The sequence below is a fragment of the Lissotriton vulgaris genome, chromosome 2_1 (assembly GCF_964263255.1).
Source record: "Lissotriton vulgaris chromosome 2_1, aLisVul1.2, whole genome shotgun sequence".
Classification (NCBI taxonomy): Eukaryota; Metazoa; Chordata; class Amphibia; order Caudata; family Salamandridae; genus Lissotriton; species Lissotriton vulgaris.
In genome coordinates, this window is record NC_141687.1 from 1,400,501,142 (window position 1) to 1,400,517,758 (window position 16,617).

Sequence of the window (16,617 nt, forward strand, 5' to 3'; positions counted from 1 at the left end):
AAGGCCCCCCTGGCCTGAAAGAACAAAAGATTTTGTGTATAAAAGTAGAAGCCCTGCCCCATAGAAATCAGATCCTGTTTGCGCCAAGAAGAAACTTTGCCCGAAGAGAAGGACCTGGGAAAGCTGCAAGGAAGACTACTGTCTCTGACCTGGGAGACTGGCCTATGGTGGGTGCCTTGCTGCAAGAAGGAGAAGAAAAGACTGAGAACGACTTTTTATTTCAAACTTGTGCAATCTCTGGAAAAGATCTCCAAGGGCATGTGTGCGAGCCTGCCCCCTGAACTGAGCCCCAGGATCATTGGGCTCTGCCCCCCTGAAGGAAAAGCTGTTGATTGTGCTGCCTGTCCCCGCTGCGCTGACCGAGGAAAGCTGAGTGTGCTATGAACCTTTGTCGCGCACTCTGTGAGCCTGTGCACCCCTGTCTCGTCGAGCAACGCGACTTCTGCGTGGTAGCGCCGCAGTTTGCACCGTAAGGACCAGCCCCGACTGGCCCGAGCACCGTGACTGCTGCCCAACCGAGCCGTAGCACGCAACGTGAGAACGGACCTGTCCGGTCCAAGCACCGCAATTCTGTGGCCCCCGAGCCGTAGCTCGCAATGTAAAGACAGACTTGCCCTGTGTTCGCCTTCCCCCGTGTGGCTCCGAAACACCCGCCGCTGTGAGTAAGCAGCTGCGGCACGTAGTGCGGCTGGGTAGGTCCCATACCTTAGGATCTCACCACCACTTGCATCACCCTCAGCTACTTCCCTCCTTCAGGACCGGAGCGGATTCTGCAGAGAAGAGCCTGCGCCCTACAACGCATCGCCGCCCAACGTAACGTGACTACTGCCCGAGCCATAGCTCGCAACACAAGGAAGGCTCTGCGTCATGGGACGTCCAAACGGCACCGCATCGTCTGCCCAAACCACCCACAAAGAACAAAGGTACTGTGACCGCATCGTACTGTGCGCCGCGCCCCGGACTGAAGTGTCCGCGAGGCGCATACAATTTGGAAAGCGTTTCCTTCCAATGCTGTACGCGTCGCACAGGATTGCTATGACTCGTCCCCTTGTGTGAAACCAGCATCGCTGTATGCATCGTACCGTGCATCTTGCCTCGGACTAAAGTGTCCGCAAGGAGCGTGAGACTCGGCAAGGCCCTTTTGCTCGCACCGCAGGAAGAGCACAGGAGCGCTACGACGCACCCAACCTTGTTAAGAACATTGCCAAATGAACGGATTGTTGCCTCTTGTATTGTGGAACCTTTCTTGAGTTTTATTGGAACTTGCCATTAAGCCTACTTAAGCCTGCATATAAAATAAGTATATTTTTACATAAAACCAGCCTTGTGTCCATCTGTAGTGTGTCAATTGGTCACTGTGTGTTATTACAAATGCTTAACTCTGAACGCTCTGGGGATTAGCCTTGTCTGCACATGCCACGCCGCTTATAGGGTGAGCAGGGGTTATTTCTATGGGTAAGTCCCTAGCCCTGACTAGAGGAGAGGATCACTGCTTGTAACAAGTGCATACCTGTGCCAACCAGAGACCCCCAAATCTAACACTCATACTGCGCTAATCTAGGTCTGGCATCTAATTCATTCATGCAAGTTCTCAAATTGTACAAAACTCTGCCATTAAACATACCATTTTCTCGAAATGCTAAAACACCATCATCTTTTGTATACTACATCCAATTTTCTAACCACACAAAAGTGTGATAGCCCCTTTCAACCATCATATATGATGCAGGCGTTTTTGGTGGTGGAATAATAATCCCTTCTCTTGTTTTAATTGCTTTATCTTTCTTGAAATCATTTTTAATTCTCTTGATTAATGAAATTTTTCTCTTTTCTCCGTACATGATATAAGGTCTTCCTCTTATATACTGTTCTTGCGCAAACCCTAGATATTTTCTATCGGGTCTACCTCCTACAATCGGACCTATATGCCACATATATTTTAAACCAAAACCTTTAGGATGACTCTCAATTTGTTTACAAAATACTTCCAATACCAGTGCGTCTTTTATTTTTCAATCAAAATTTTGAATTCAAAATAAATCCATACAATAGTTGCGCAACTTTTCTCGGGAGACTAGTTCTCACGCTCCTGTACTCACCCCTCCTTTACAATTACTACTTCAGCTAATACACCCGCTGTTTCAGCCAATACCAGCGCGACTCTGAGTGACGTCAGTGCAGCTCCGCGACTCACTCCCTCCTTTGCAAGTTAATACGAAAACTTAATTTCTTTCACTTTTAATGCAGATTTTCTTATTCAACAACGTAAAAACATTCGCCACTGTGCCCTAGTGACTAATTCAAAGAAAAGATAATTTACTCACTGTGAGTAAATCCCTTCTGCTTACACTTCACACACTACAAGTAGATCCCTTCCGTCTACCTTTCACGCAAGCATTAGAGAACCTGCTACTTCTTCAGACTTATCCCCTCTGGTATATACTAAGGCCAAAGTTTTCCCAGCGAACCCTTTGCTATCAATAAAGCTCAGAAGAACCTGCTACTCCTTCAGTGTGACCCTTTCTAGGTGATATCACACAAAAAGTTTTGCTAGCCAACTCTTTGCTATTAATTATTCACACATTTATACAGAAAATTCCCTACAATAGTGCTTCCAGTTCTACCTAACCATGCACTTACTTCCTACAGGCAAGTGACCTCACTACAGTGTGGCTTCCATTTAGCACCCGCTATTCTGTCCTGGGGATTCCAGACAAAACATAAAATAGTTACAAACAATTTTGGTTAATACATAAAATCAATACAATCAATAATACAATTTCTAGTATGCAAAAATATTTTTCATTAACCAACTAACTACAAGTAACTACCTATCTTAACTAAACCCCAACCATCATGCTGCTACAAAATTAACTGATGGAGCGTGGGCTCACCTGCCCGAGATTATTATTACCATACTCACCTGGGCCCATAAATCAACATACACACACTTTGAACAGGTAAACCTACGCTGCATCAAGATTTTGTTTAACCATTTAGGTCCTATACCATTTGACTTACCAATCCTAGACACCGGTACCTAGAGACCTAATGGATTAGGGAGTTTGCAAGAAAATAGGTAGAAAAATAACATTTGCACTCATATAATAACCACAAACTCGGGAAAGATTTAAACTCTTTATATATGAAACTTATTGAATATCAGTGTCCATACCACATTAATTGAAACTTGATCAATCAGCAAGAGTATGAATAAAAATCATTAGCGTTGAAAAATAGGAAGGGTAGAGAAGGGTAAACAATATGATGACAAACCCACATTAATTATAATTACCTATAGTGGTGTGAAAACCAACCCTGGCCATGGGCTGGGATAAAGGACATACCCCAAGATGCAGGTGCCAGCAGGAAAGATCAAGTGCAAACCAGAATCAGGACAAGTATGGACCAAATTGGATCAGGACAGGACCACCTCAGGCTAGATCCGGCACCCGCAGCTAAAGAAAAAACGCCTGCGTTAGACTTTCTCTGCAGCTAACAGTTGAACCCCGACAAGGTCACAAAGTCTTTAGATAGAGTGCTCCGCCAGCACCCAGTTCCCAAACCCCGATTGGGTTATCGAATCTTCTGACAGAGTGCTTCGCCAGCACCTCTGCTCCCGATCACCTATTGAGTGCGTTGGGTCAGTGACAGGTCAGCTATTCGGACAAGTCGGACAAATTAACTAACTAAGCCTACTCTAGTTATTCTATTTTCCAGGACAGTGTACCACCCCCCAACGTTGCAAGTGTAAGGATCCCCAATTTTGATTGGACAAGAAATGGGGAGAGATCATCACACCATACTAAATGAAACTTTTACTTCTGAATAGCCTATTAACGTTCCCGCCCATCAAATTTAATTTTCCCATGCAACTTTATTCCACCCAACAATGGATGTTGTTATAGAAATGCAATGTTAACAAATTTTCTTCTGCTTGGGGTCAGCAGGTTAGATTATCAGGCGCATCTTCTAGTGTGCTGTAAGCTTGGCATGGCTTCAAAGTCAAATTACCTCAGCACCTTCTGAAGTTTGACATGCACAGTGTGGTTTTTCAAAATGGAGTAATAACACCTACCAGGTCCAAGATTATCGTTACATGAAAAAACAGAAGAGAAACAGTTTTGGAACACAGAATAAATGTATGTACTGTATACCACTTATCTCTACTCTATTCCCATTACTTTACTTTAACTATTGCTTTAATGATTAGGCAAAACGAACAGCTTAGCAAAAGCAGCGATGCAAGCTTCATGCAAGCTGTAGCACAAAGCAGCCATTTTAGTTCTAGTTCGCAGAAGCAAAAGTTTCCCTCCAAGCGAAAGATAAGTCGTTGTCACATGAGTGTGACAGACGCATGCGCAGTAAGAAATCCCTCGTAGCAGCGGCCATTTTAGTGCAAGCGGATTATTGTTAGTAGAAACACACAAGCAAGCTTCTTCTAGATACCTAATATGTCGTGAAATGCAATATTATTAAGACAAATATGTTAGTTCATACATTATGAGTTATTAGAGCGGGTTGAATATAAGCAAGTCGCTTTACATGTGCAACCTTGCTCCATCACGTACAGTGTTAATGATGCGCGTAGAAGCATATTTGTAGTATATGTTTCACTCTAGGTAGAGAAGGGAAGGAACGGCCGGTGACCGGAGGGCAACTTCTGTCTACTTAAGCGGCAATTTAAGGTAATTCTTGGTATGTTTGCGCATATGTGGATAGAAAGTTGTTTTCAAATATTGATAGACAGGAGTGTATACCAGCGTGATCTATGTTGGCCCTCATGTTACTACTATAGGTGTTGATTTGAAGCATGAATCCGTGCTATATGGGGAGCGCTCTGCCCCAGTGAATAGGACTCCCCTTGATCCTGATAGTCTGGATAAGACTCCAGGTATTTCCCTTTTGATCAAGTGTTTTTTTGTTTTTTTGGTGTCTCGGGATGAGCACAGATATGATGATATGCAAACATTATGCACTTTGAAAGGGTGTTACTAGAGGAGCTTTTTGAGCCGTGTATATACTATATCCATCCTTTATGGCACCGTTGTGATTGGATATTTTCACTTAGTAGTCTCCTGACTACGGTTTCTGTGCACTGTGTGGGCAAATAAGGGATATATCTAGGTCGGTAGAGTATATGTATAAGTATGTAATTTTAAATTTTGATTACTATTGTAGACATTTTGTACCCTTGTCCTGAAGAACCCGAAAGAAATTGTGGGCTGAAATGCGACCGCAACTGCGTCGACAGATATATGAGGAGTCCAATTACTTTTTAATCTGTCTTTAGACTATATGAGTACACAAGTAAATGAGACAGAGGTGTGATACCTCTGGCGCTTAGAGGACTACCTCGGAATGTATCACTCGGAGTGAGGAGTGTACATTAGTATATGTAAAAATTAGTTTTTTTTATATGTTGTATATATTGTGTATATGTACTGTACTGTTGCTGTGACAATGATTTGTGTTTGACTATTATGCATTTGTTTATGTTTTATAGATATTATGTTTGATGTCCTTTTCATGAGTAATTGATTTTTGTACCAGAGTCCCGCTGAATGATATGTGTATGTAACAGAATTATTGATATTTATAATGATAAAATATTGAAAACATCAGGGTAATTGATGGTGCCTTGTACGTAAATAACAGAGTCATTGATCCCTCCATACCTTTGTCAATTGCACATCTTAAAAGCCCATAAGGCAGGGTGCCGAATGTTAAAAAGAAGGATTTTTCCTTTGTGTTTTACGTGTCCTGACAGTGAAAACTCGCCATTGTTGTTTTCACTGTTACAAGGCTAGTAGTCCCATAGACTATTGTTGGGTTACACTAGCCCAGCCGCTACCGCTAAGTGCTAACTTTAATGTGGGACTACCATCTATAATACTTTAAGGTATCAAATTAATTTTTACATTAAACACAGCATAGAGCAAGAGTTCGATATTAGGTCAAATTTAATATAAAGGTGACTTTAGAAAGTCACCAGTGTCTTGCCCCAAATTTGTAGTTTCCATTTTTGATTTACTACAGTAATTATCACCTGAGACAGCCTGCTGCCCTCCTGCCAAGAGGGGTAAATGGCTCACAGGGCAAGCGAATAAAGATCATGTTGGTGGGAGGAGGTGTGTCCTTCTCCAGAAAGGATGGCCCTGGGTTGGAGCAACAGATGGCCCAGCTTCAAAGTGGCAGCTGGCTATCATAGGGGAACGTGAGTCACAATAAAGCTTATCGTTTCATTTGTTGAGGTAGACCGGTTAGCATCCCCTTCCCCCACCCCCAAATAGGATAAAACCAGTTGGATAACAGACTTTCCAGGGAGTGTTGCTTATTATACTTGACAAACAAAGATTCTGAAATCTTCCAATTGGGCAGAGAGATGCACAGTGGGATTGCTTAGTGTCAGTACTACAGGAAGTGGTGCAGAAAAAGGGTAAGGTTGCCAATGGGGATGTGTCTCTAAATGATTAGTGTGTCCTCCTCTCCAACAAACTTGAAAGTAGCATAAAAGTGAAAATCTGGGCTATCAGACTCAGAATAAATGTAAATGTAAATGTAAATGTAAATGTAGTTGAGCTTATATAGCGCACAGCTACCCGCAGTGGGTGTCCCGGCGCTTGCTTAGGGAACCCGTCCTGATATTCCCCTGTGTGATAGCCCCAGCAGGTATCCACAAGGTGAAAGCCAGGCATCCCGGCGCGAGGGGCCGTTGTGGAGATTAAGCAAGCTATTGCCCAGAGTCGCTGAGTGTGAACCCGTGAGTCGAGAAGGCACCGGAGCGAGAATTATCGAGTCTGTGGAATTTTTAGCCCAAGACCTGCCGAGGCGGGGAATTGAACCCTGGTCCAGGACCGATCTCAGCTTCCGGGTCTGCCGCCTCTAACCCCTGAGCCACACTTCTCCACACAGTCAATACTACTGGACTCGGAAAGAACAGGAGAAGAACTGCACCTGCTGAACCTCAGAAAGTAAGACTGGACCAAGGAGGATTGCACCAGCTGAATTTCAGAATGGGAGGATTGCTCCTACAGTTGAAGTCATGGAGAGAGACCCCAAGGGCTAGCCCTGCTCCCACTTTTTGTTAAGAATCAGTGAGTAGCCTTCAACAGCTAGTTGGATAGCCTCTTGTTAAGCTCCAGGAACACTAAAGATAAAGAAGTCAGTGCATCTGCAAAGTCCCTACTGACCTGTTAAAACTGGACTTGCCCTGTACTCCACTAGTGCAGCCTGTGAGATCGAGTCATAGCCCCCAAGAGGTGCCCCCCAGTTCCTGCACCCTTGACTGCTGCTAAAGTGAACTCTTTCTCCTAAAAAGATCTGCAGCTTGTGAGCTAAGATCTCAAAGATAACAGTTTTTTGTAAAAGAACCAGAGTTTCATAACCTAACGCCACTCAGCACCCCATCGCCGTCAAAGCCTCCCTGGGCTGCTGACTTCAGAGTGCACCCACTGGCAAGTTTTACCAGTTTGTGGATAACCTCTAACTCCTGTCAAAAACCAAGGCTCTTACTGGACTGATGGACTTCACCTGTCCGCTGACACTGAGCCCAACTCTGGATCCAAGATGCAGAGGACCCTTGAGATGAGCCTGTCACTGAGAAAAAGAACCAGAAAAGTTTCTAACTGCGGAGGTAAAAGTTTGACTGGGACCCAACCCAATCCCTGCATCTGTTATGTTATGTTATGTTATGCTGCATTTCTAAAGCGCTCAGCTACTTAGAGTATCCCGGCGCTGCTACCCTAAACCCCCACCACCAGCTAAACAGAAAAATAGCCTTAAAATAGTAATGTTTTAGGTTCATTTTGAAGACAGCCGGATCCACAATCCTCCTAAGAGCAAGAGGAAGCTCATTCCAAGCTAAGCCAGCTATATGGGTGAAAGAGCAGCCCCCAAGCCTCTGGCGTAAAAAGCGCGGGTTCTGAATAAGAAGTTGTTCTGAAGACCGCAGGGTCCGGGAAGGAACATAAAAAGAAAAGCGCTTCTGTAAATATAGTGGGCCCAAACCATACAAGGCCCGGTGGACAATCACCAGCATTTTAAATTTCAAATGGGCCTCGACAGGGAGCCAATGAAGGTGGCGGAGAAGGACCCACACGCTCTGCCTGGAAGAAAGACCACGTAGGAGACACGCAGCCGCATTTTGGACTACTTGGAATTTTTTATCAGATAGACTAGACATCCCACTAAAAGCGCGTTGGAGTAGTCCAGCCGGGAGAGGATCAATGCTCGGCCTACAGTTTCTTTAGTCTCATCCGGGAGAAGGGGGAGGAATTTACGCAAGGTTTTAAGTATGTCAAAACAAGTCCCTGTCTGTTTTTTGACATGTGTCGCGAAATTCAAATTTTCCTCGAACCAGACACCCAAGTTTTTTGCAAGGCCCTTGTCTGACTGTGGAGGTGGAAAGTCAGTAGGCCACAGTCTGGATCGAAAACCCGCAGGAAAAGCTCCAAACAGGAGCACCTCTGACTTTTCCTCATTGCACTTAAGTTGTGCATTGGCCAGCAAGCGAAACACCGCAGAAAGACAGCGCTGAGCAGTGTCGACCGAGTCCTCGCCCCTTCTCCAGGTAAACAGTAACTGTGTGTCATCCGCATAGGCCATCACCCTAGCCCCCAGTGACTCCTCCAGATAAACCAGGGGAGTCACAAAGATGTTAAACAAAAGGGGGCTAAGGGAGGAGCCCTGAGGGACACCAGTGGAGAGAGGGGAGGGGGACGAGGCAAACGGAGGGAGCCAGACTTGCTGTGACCTATCCTCCAAAAAGGATTGCAGCCAGCTCCACGCCGAACCCGCAATGCCGATGTCAGTAAGTCGATCCAGGAGGAGGGAGTGGGGCACCGTGTTGAATGCTACAGAGAGATCCAGCATCACCCGAGCTGCTCTCTCGCCGGCATCCAAACAGTCCCTGATAGACTCAGCCACCTCCAACAGTGCCGACTCTGTACTATGGGCGGCCTGGAACCCCGATTGCGCAGGATGTAGCGCGCCCAACATCGTCACGTAGTTGGTTAACTGCAAGGTGACCGCCTTTTCACAGACCTTGGCCAGACTAGGCAAAAGCGAAATGGGTCTGTAATTGCCGGGAAGCAAGGGGTCCAGGGTGGGCTTCTTAAGTAATGGAAGTAAAAGGGCCTGCTTCCAATGCCTCGCGAAGCGACTGGTTTATCAGAGTATTAACTTCCAGATTAACCGCGTCGGCTAGGTCGGCCAACAGCCGAGCTGCGCAAGGATCAATGGGGTAACCAGATTTCAATGCCCCAAGGATTTTGCGAGAGGCCAAGAGGTCAATGGGGCAAAAGGCCGAGAGTGAATGATCTAGGTCCTTCGCCACACTAAGCTGCCGCTGGGGCCGGGGAGGCGTCAGGTTTTTTGGAAAAGATTCTTGGATATCCCTGATTTTCTCCCTAAAATGATTGGACAAGGTATTGGCCCATATAACTGAAGGCATGACCCCTATCTCCTGTGCATGCGGCGCCACAAAGCTCTGCACAATAGCAAAGATTTCCTTCGCATTATTGTTAGCCCTGTCAATGCGCACACAAAATAGGTGCTTTTTGCCACGGAGATGACTTAATAATACAATTTCTGTTTGTCCCTAAGAGTCTGTTTGGCCCTAGGACAATAGCCGCTGGCCCTCCATATTCTCTCCAAGACCTTACAAGAGTGTTTGAGATCCCTCAGCTCTGCGTTGAACCAAGGCTTGGAGGGGGTTCTCTCCCCAGCTTACGGGGGCCAGAGGCCGAAAGGCCCATGACAGCGTCACTGATCCAATTCGAGAACCTAGTAACGTTCTCCGGAAGGGTGCTCCCAAGTGACGGGCGCAAAGCCACCAATTTAGCACTCAAAAGGGCTGTATCAATCTGTAACGACCGGGTTCTCGAACCAGATGGGATCAGCTCCTTGGAGCACCTCCAACCCAGCCGGAACGTAACCACCTCCCTCCTCAGGACCCATCTATCCAGGCACCTGGGTACCTACCTGAGGATGGGGAACTCGCAATATACAAGCTCATATCATTAGAAACACCACTAAATCTATAGGGATTACTAGGAATACTCACTGATTACTAAGGACGTCCATGCCCTACACCACACTCATACCTCATAGTCTCGCGACCACATGGGTCCAGACTAATCTACCCTGGGGCAGTTCTGATTATTTACCATTACACACTGATCACCCTCAGTGCTCACTCGACACGCAATCCGGCGTGCCATACACACTGATCACCCTCAGTGCTCACTCGACACGCAATCCGGCGTGCCATACACACTGAGCTGCAGCCCCAGTGCTCTCTTTTTATCCGGTCCACAATCCGGCGGACCTACACACTGGTCTCACTCCCAGTGCTCGCTTACTTACAACCCGATCCACAATCCGGCGGATCTACACATCAGGCTTCCGCCTGATGCTCTCATTAACGCCGCTTACCAACGGCGATTACTTTCCTATGAATACCTTCAGCTCTCTCTCTCTCTATGTTGGGAAGTCTCTCTCACTATTCACTAAGGGTTCGCTACTACAATAATATTATGGGATGGCCGAATCACTTAGTGTCAATAATTCCCTAGCTCAAGGGCTCCTCTCTCTCCCTAATTATTCAGTGGCTACTTACCGGATCAGGGGCAGCATCTGTTCTGGCTGTAACACCTGATTAGAAGGAAAGGTTACCTGTGCTTTAAGAACAATAGACACACACTGTATGCAAGAGTTATTCCCTGATTTAAACGCTCCTATTTCCTTTTGATCCATCAGTTGCTAAAGCATCTGGTTAGAAGAAAGGCTAGCTTTATCATAATAATAACACATGAACACTGGTTCACTAAGAACTGGGGTATCTTTATTATAACAATATCAACAATATAATACTGCACTATAACACATAGCCTGAAACGTAAGAGGGGAATAGACACATACACAGATCTGCGGGGTCTCTGTGACTAACAGGAACTTTAACACACCGCTGAAAGAAAAGGATTAGACATACAATAGCCTAGGGAATAAAGACAAGATTAAGGTGTAAGTGTAAAGTAAGCTGATTCAGACTACCTCACCTATTAGAAGAAATGTTTCTCTCTCTCTATCTGGTGGGATCAGGGCTCTCTGTCTCTCCCTCCGTCACCACAGCTTCACGCCTCTGGCTCAACTGCTTCAGCTGACAGCCTCAACTCCTCCATCTGCTTTAATGCATTCTGACAAACTGGCAGTCCCAGCTGATAGTTCCAACTTTGTTCATATGACTGCTCTCTTCAGCTTCAGCAATCATCTGCCTTCTTTCTCCATTCCAGAAAACCAATAGAACTGCACTGTACTCTGCAGCTCCAGCAAACATCCTACTCTCCACTCTTCAAGAACCAAACTGAACACTCCTCCTCTTCTGCACTTCGCTGATATGGATTCCTCTCCCCTCATGGAAATTTCCAACAGAGGGCTGCCTCCCACCGAATTCCTGTGCTAGCTCCAGAGCTCTCTGCGCAACCGCAGTGGCCATCTGCATGTTACGTCTGGGCCCAAGAGACAAACACATTCTTCCGATAAGAACCAGTCCTGGCTGGTTTTCCCCTAGCAGACAACAGGCTTAACTATAAACATTACCTTTCCCCTTCAAGCATCTCAGCTCTGCAGGGATAGAAAGCAAAATGGAGTCTCTCTAGTTCTGGGCCTTGTAGGCCTGAGAAGGATGAAATAACCCTTAGCTCTGTCACAGTACCTACACAAACCATACCAATGTGTAATATAAAGTCAGGACCACAGGATCCACCCTCTACTATAGGCAGGATAATGAAAGGACGCATAATTATGTCGAAGCCAATAGGCAATAGATGGATTAGAGTCAAGAATAAGGGATCTATCATCATATAAAGCAGCTATCCTCTTCTAGGTCTGGAAAAAAGGGCTTAAAAGGGCCAACACAAGGTAAGAATACAGATAATGGATGTGAGCAAGTTTAAAGTCTTCATCACTCCGAAATAGAGCCAAAAAACCTGTCAAGACACAATCTTTCTAATCTTCGGAGCGCGGTGGCGGGAAGGTGCATGGCGACCTTGTGAGGCCGTCCACGAAAGAATACTGGAAAGTGGTCAGACCAAGTAACCGGGAGAGGATTTTGGATCAGAACCGAAAGTTAGAACAAATAAGGTCCAGCGTATGGCCCCCCTTATGGGTTGGAGCTCTCACCCACTGGGAGAGCAAGGCTGACTGGAGAATATCCCGGAAATCAGCGGAGTCCGACGACTCTGCCGAGTCCAGATGTAAATTGAGGTCGCCCAACAAAAGAAAGTTAGAAAACCTTAGGACTCTCTCTGCTAAGGTGTCACCGCAGGAGTCCAAAAAGGCGCCCGCAGGGCCTGGTGGGCGATAGAGTAAAGAGCCACCCAAGGTGAAGTGGGGCGACAATTGCAGGCTAAAATCCAGAGCCTCACAACCCACCCAATTAGTGGGAGCTTCCCCCTGGAATACCCAGCAATCTCTATATAGTATAGCAACACCTCCCCCTCTCCCCAGTGGGCGGTCAACGCGATGTATTTTATACCCAGGGGGGGTGGCCAGTGTAACTATAGGATTGGAAAAAGCATCCAACCAGGTCTCTGTAACAAATAGGAGATCAAGATCCGAGTCCAGGATCAAATCGGCGATGTCTGTGTGGTGGCGTTTGAGAGATCTGGAGTTAATGAGGCAAGCTTTAAAGCTGGCCGGAGGGTGAGAATTTATGCACCGAGCCTCCGACCGAAGCTGAAAAGTAGGAAGAAAGCCACAATCTGGACAAACCATAGTACTCACCAGGTCAGTGGAAGACGTAAGAGCGATGGCACAGCGTGGGCTTTGCAAGGACCTACTGAATGCGCGAATCAATGTAGCGAATGGAATTCAAACCGGCAGCATGGCTCGCCCTGAGCCCTGTCTTGGCGCTGACGGGCGCAGACGGGCTTGCCTTCGGCACCATCGGCGCGCCCGCTGCGCCCGCCCGCTGCGCGAGCGGCCAAGGCACATTGAAATAGGGAATGACCAGAGCCGGTGGAATCGAACAACAACTGGACCGCTGACCGCTAATAGCGTGAGTCAGGTCCAAGATGGCCGCTACCCGTCAGGAATTGGCGTCCGGAGTAGAGCGAGGGAGGCAAAAGGGAGATGAGCCCCTAACAGGAACACTACAGCGCAAGGTAAATGCAGCATAAAATATTAACAGTAACCCTCACAGACCTGCCGAAAAAGTAACACTAAATTCAGTCACTCCCCCCCAAATTCCCTTCCAAGCGCTCCCCCCCAAATTCCCTCAAGCACACAAAAAACGAAAATAGCGCTAGAAGTAGGAGCTTACTGTGTGAACCACTCTCCATCGAAGTCTACCTGAAACTATGACTTTGTCCCCGACCCTCGTGTTCGAGGCTCAAAGACCATGGCTAAGAGTTAAAAGTAGTGATTTATAAAACGTTTTGGGTGAAATTTGGTATTTTATGAAAACTTTTGAAAAATCATAAGTCTGAGTCCCTTCATTAATTGTTTGTCATATTGGTGTCTATTTTTTTTATATATTTGTTTGTATAAATTGGAGTGGAGCTTTTAATTATATGGTATCTCTTACTTATTACTTGTTTTGGTCATTTTCCTTGTTTTCCTATGAGCTAAGCTTGACTGCTCTGTGCCACAGCTACCTAGACTGAGCTAAGGTTTAAATCAAAGTAACCTAACTAGACCTGATGCAGAATAGTATTATTATTACTTGGTGAGGTCTCTTACCAACCCAACTAATACCATTTTCTCACAGCCAGTGTAAACTTTATTTAATGCTGAGTCTATTTTCCTGTCAGCAGGACATGAAAAATTTGTCTGGCATATGATGTCCACTATTCTAGTGGGCACCTTGCACCAGTCCAAACGACCCTTATTGATGGTAGGTTTAAAGTCAACCTTTATAGAAAGCTATCCTCGTGGTAGCTGTGTAGAGCAGCCTTCAGGCTAAGACTTAGAGGCGAGTTAAGCTAGTTGTTTTTCCAATTATAATCTCTTGAATGGTCAAATGAAAGCACACCACACAAGGTATACATCAAATATATATGTATGTATTCTAAACACAACCCCTCTGGACTCTTTATGAGGTCAGAGGTAATAGTACAAAACAAGCAACTTAATTAGCATATGATACGTTGCACAGTATACGTTATGCCCTAGGGGCCTCACAAACCATATGCTAAAATAGTGGTATAAGAACCATGTGAGAGTTAGAAAGCAGGCCTAGGGCCTGTCGAACCACTGAGGCTACCTAGAACCACCGAAGGTTAGGATGCAGGAGGCCCTTGGGGGACGCGTGCAGTGTCTAAACACAGCCGCGGATCACCATTGACTTTCTATGGAGAACAAACAAGTTACAATTTTAAAGTTTAAGGGCACTTTGTTTTATTTTATTTATTTATTTGCGGGTTTATATCGCGCTCGAATCGACTCCTGAGGAGTATCTCTGCGCCCTAGGAACACCAATAGCACAGTCAGGGGGGAACTTAAAAGGAATTCATTTTAAAACAGAAAAGTTTTAAGCCGCTTCCTAAACAACAGCTGTTCTGGACATTGTCTGAGAGCTAATGGGAGCTTGTTCCATAATTAGGGCCCAGCAACAGATAGAGCTTTGCCTCCATGTCTGGCCTTCTTTGCACGGGGAAAACACATAGTAGAAACTGGTTGCTGGACCTAAGGGAGCGAACAGGAGAGTAAGGTGTAAATTTGTTTTTTAAGTATGTGGGACCTAATCCGTTTAAGCTCTTGTGAATTAGGCAGCATGTCTTAAACTTAGTCCTTTGCCGGACCGACAGCCAATGTAGTTTGTCCAAAAGAGGTTTGGTAGTAGTTCTAGGAGGGGCGTTCAAGACCAACCGGGCCGCAGTATTCTGTACAACTTGGAGGTTGTACAGAATACTGCACAACCTCTAAGAGGTGTAGTTCACTTAGAGGTGAACTACGATGGAACCCTTTGAGACTAGGACACTTCAAGAGTCAAGACCCACGGGAGCACCAGAGTACTCGTGTTATCTCACCCATGGAAGCCGGGTGCATAAGTGTCTTTTAGTGTCGGGTTTCGTCGTCAATTCCTATGGAGAGCTGTGAAGAAATGCTGCAGGCGACCAAAGGAAAAGTGTCCGGGTGGATCCAAGGATGGATAGGAGATGTGAAGAACCTGAAAGCAGAGGGGACAGAGTCTGGGTCACTAGCCAGTGACCAGGATGGCGAGGAGAAGATGCCAGCTGATGTCGGGTGATTTCAGGTGAAAGAGTTGAAGCTTGACTCTTCAGCCATGGGGACCAGGAGGCGTCTATGACAACCAGGAGCTAGATTCGAGCTGTCCCACGAAAGATCTAGCTGACTGCGGTGTCGGAATTCGGACTGGACCTTACAAGCCTTGGCAACATAAACCCATGCAAGATGACAAGATTGGCTTTGGTGCAGACCAGCAAGGTCTGAGGGACTCCTCCTTTGGAGATAAGTGGGAGCACATCTGGACCAACCAGGAAAGCTCAAGAAACAAATGATTGGCCTTCATGAGAGCGCACTAGCCATCGGACCAGAAGCTCAGCACCAGAAAACAGCTCAAAGCTCATGGGAAGACATACGTGGGGGCGCGGCCAAACCGTGGATGAAGATGGCCAAGTAGATTCAAACCTCCGCGGTAACCCCCAGAAACAGAGCCATCCCGGAGCCCACAAGTTGATATGCTGCATGGCGACATCATGACTGCACTCCGCAAGACATCCTGATTCCAGCGGCGCCTCCTTGCCAAGTGACGGAGGTCGGGATCCGCTGCACCTCCGAGGTGCATGCTGTGGCCTATAACACAACACCAAGCCGCGGCCTCAAGTACAGGTTGCGCGCCGTTTGAGGAAGTGGGCAGTCCCCCCTTGTTTCAGCGCGATCAGGCTCTCATAAAAGTGGATGGCAACGCGGCATTGACTGGAGCTTGTCATGCCTCGACTGCTACGGACACCACGGAGCGCTCCAGATCTTCGAGTGCCCTCTAGTAGGCAGAAGGTAAGCCCACATGTGCATTCCAAGGCCCGGGATGATTAACTACCCCTGACTGAGGCCTGGTAAATAATAGTGGGCCATATTGAAGGACACTCTCCGTCACCTGCTGGTTTTGGCCAACGACGTAGTTAGATTGCCTCAGCACCCCTCCTGCTATTACACAAGCAGCAATAAGTGCACAGAGGCACTCCTTGTGCCACGACAGCGGTGTGCCACATCGCCTGCGTCAGCATACCCGTTGGAAAGTACATTCCCTCTCTGTGAAGCCCCAGCTGTTGTGCGATCCCCGAATTGAGGCTATCGTAGCCTTGCAGACTCTGCTGGCATCGGTCGTATGGCCCCATTGGGGGCAACAACGCATAAAGGAGGCAGAAGGTATATCAGGTGGATCGTTGTCTCTGCAACAGATCAAACTGTGTCAGGCCCATCACAAGACCATTCCTTGTTGCCCTTCCCAAGGCCATGGGCAAGGGTGATAAAAAACAGCGGAAACTCAGATTTGAAAAGGCAGGCGATGGCATGGATTCGACGAACATCATGATGGCGGACGCAGGAGATCAGACCACTGCCCCACCACAGCGCCCCGTGCAAGGCAATGAG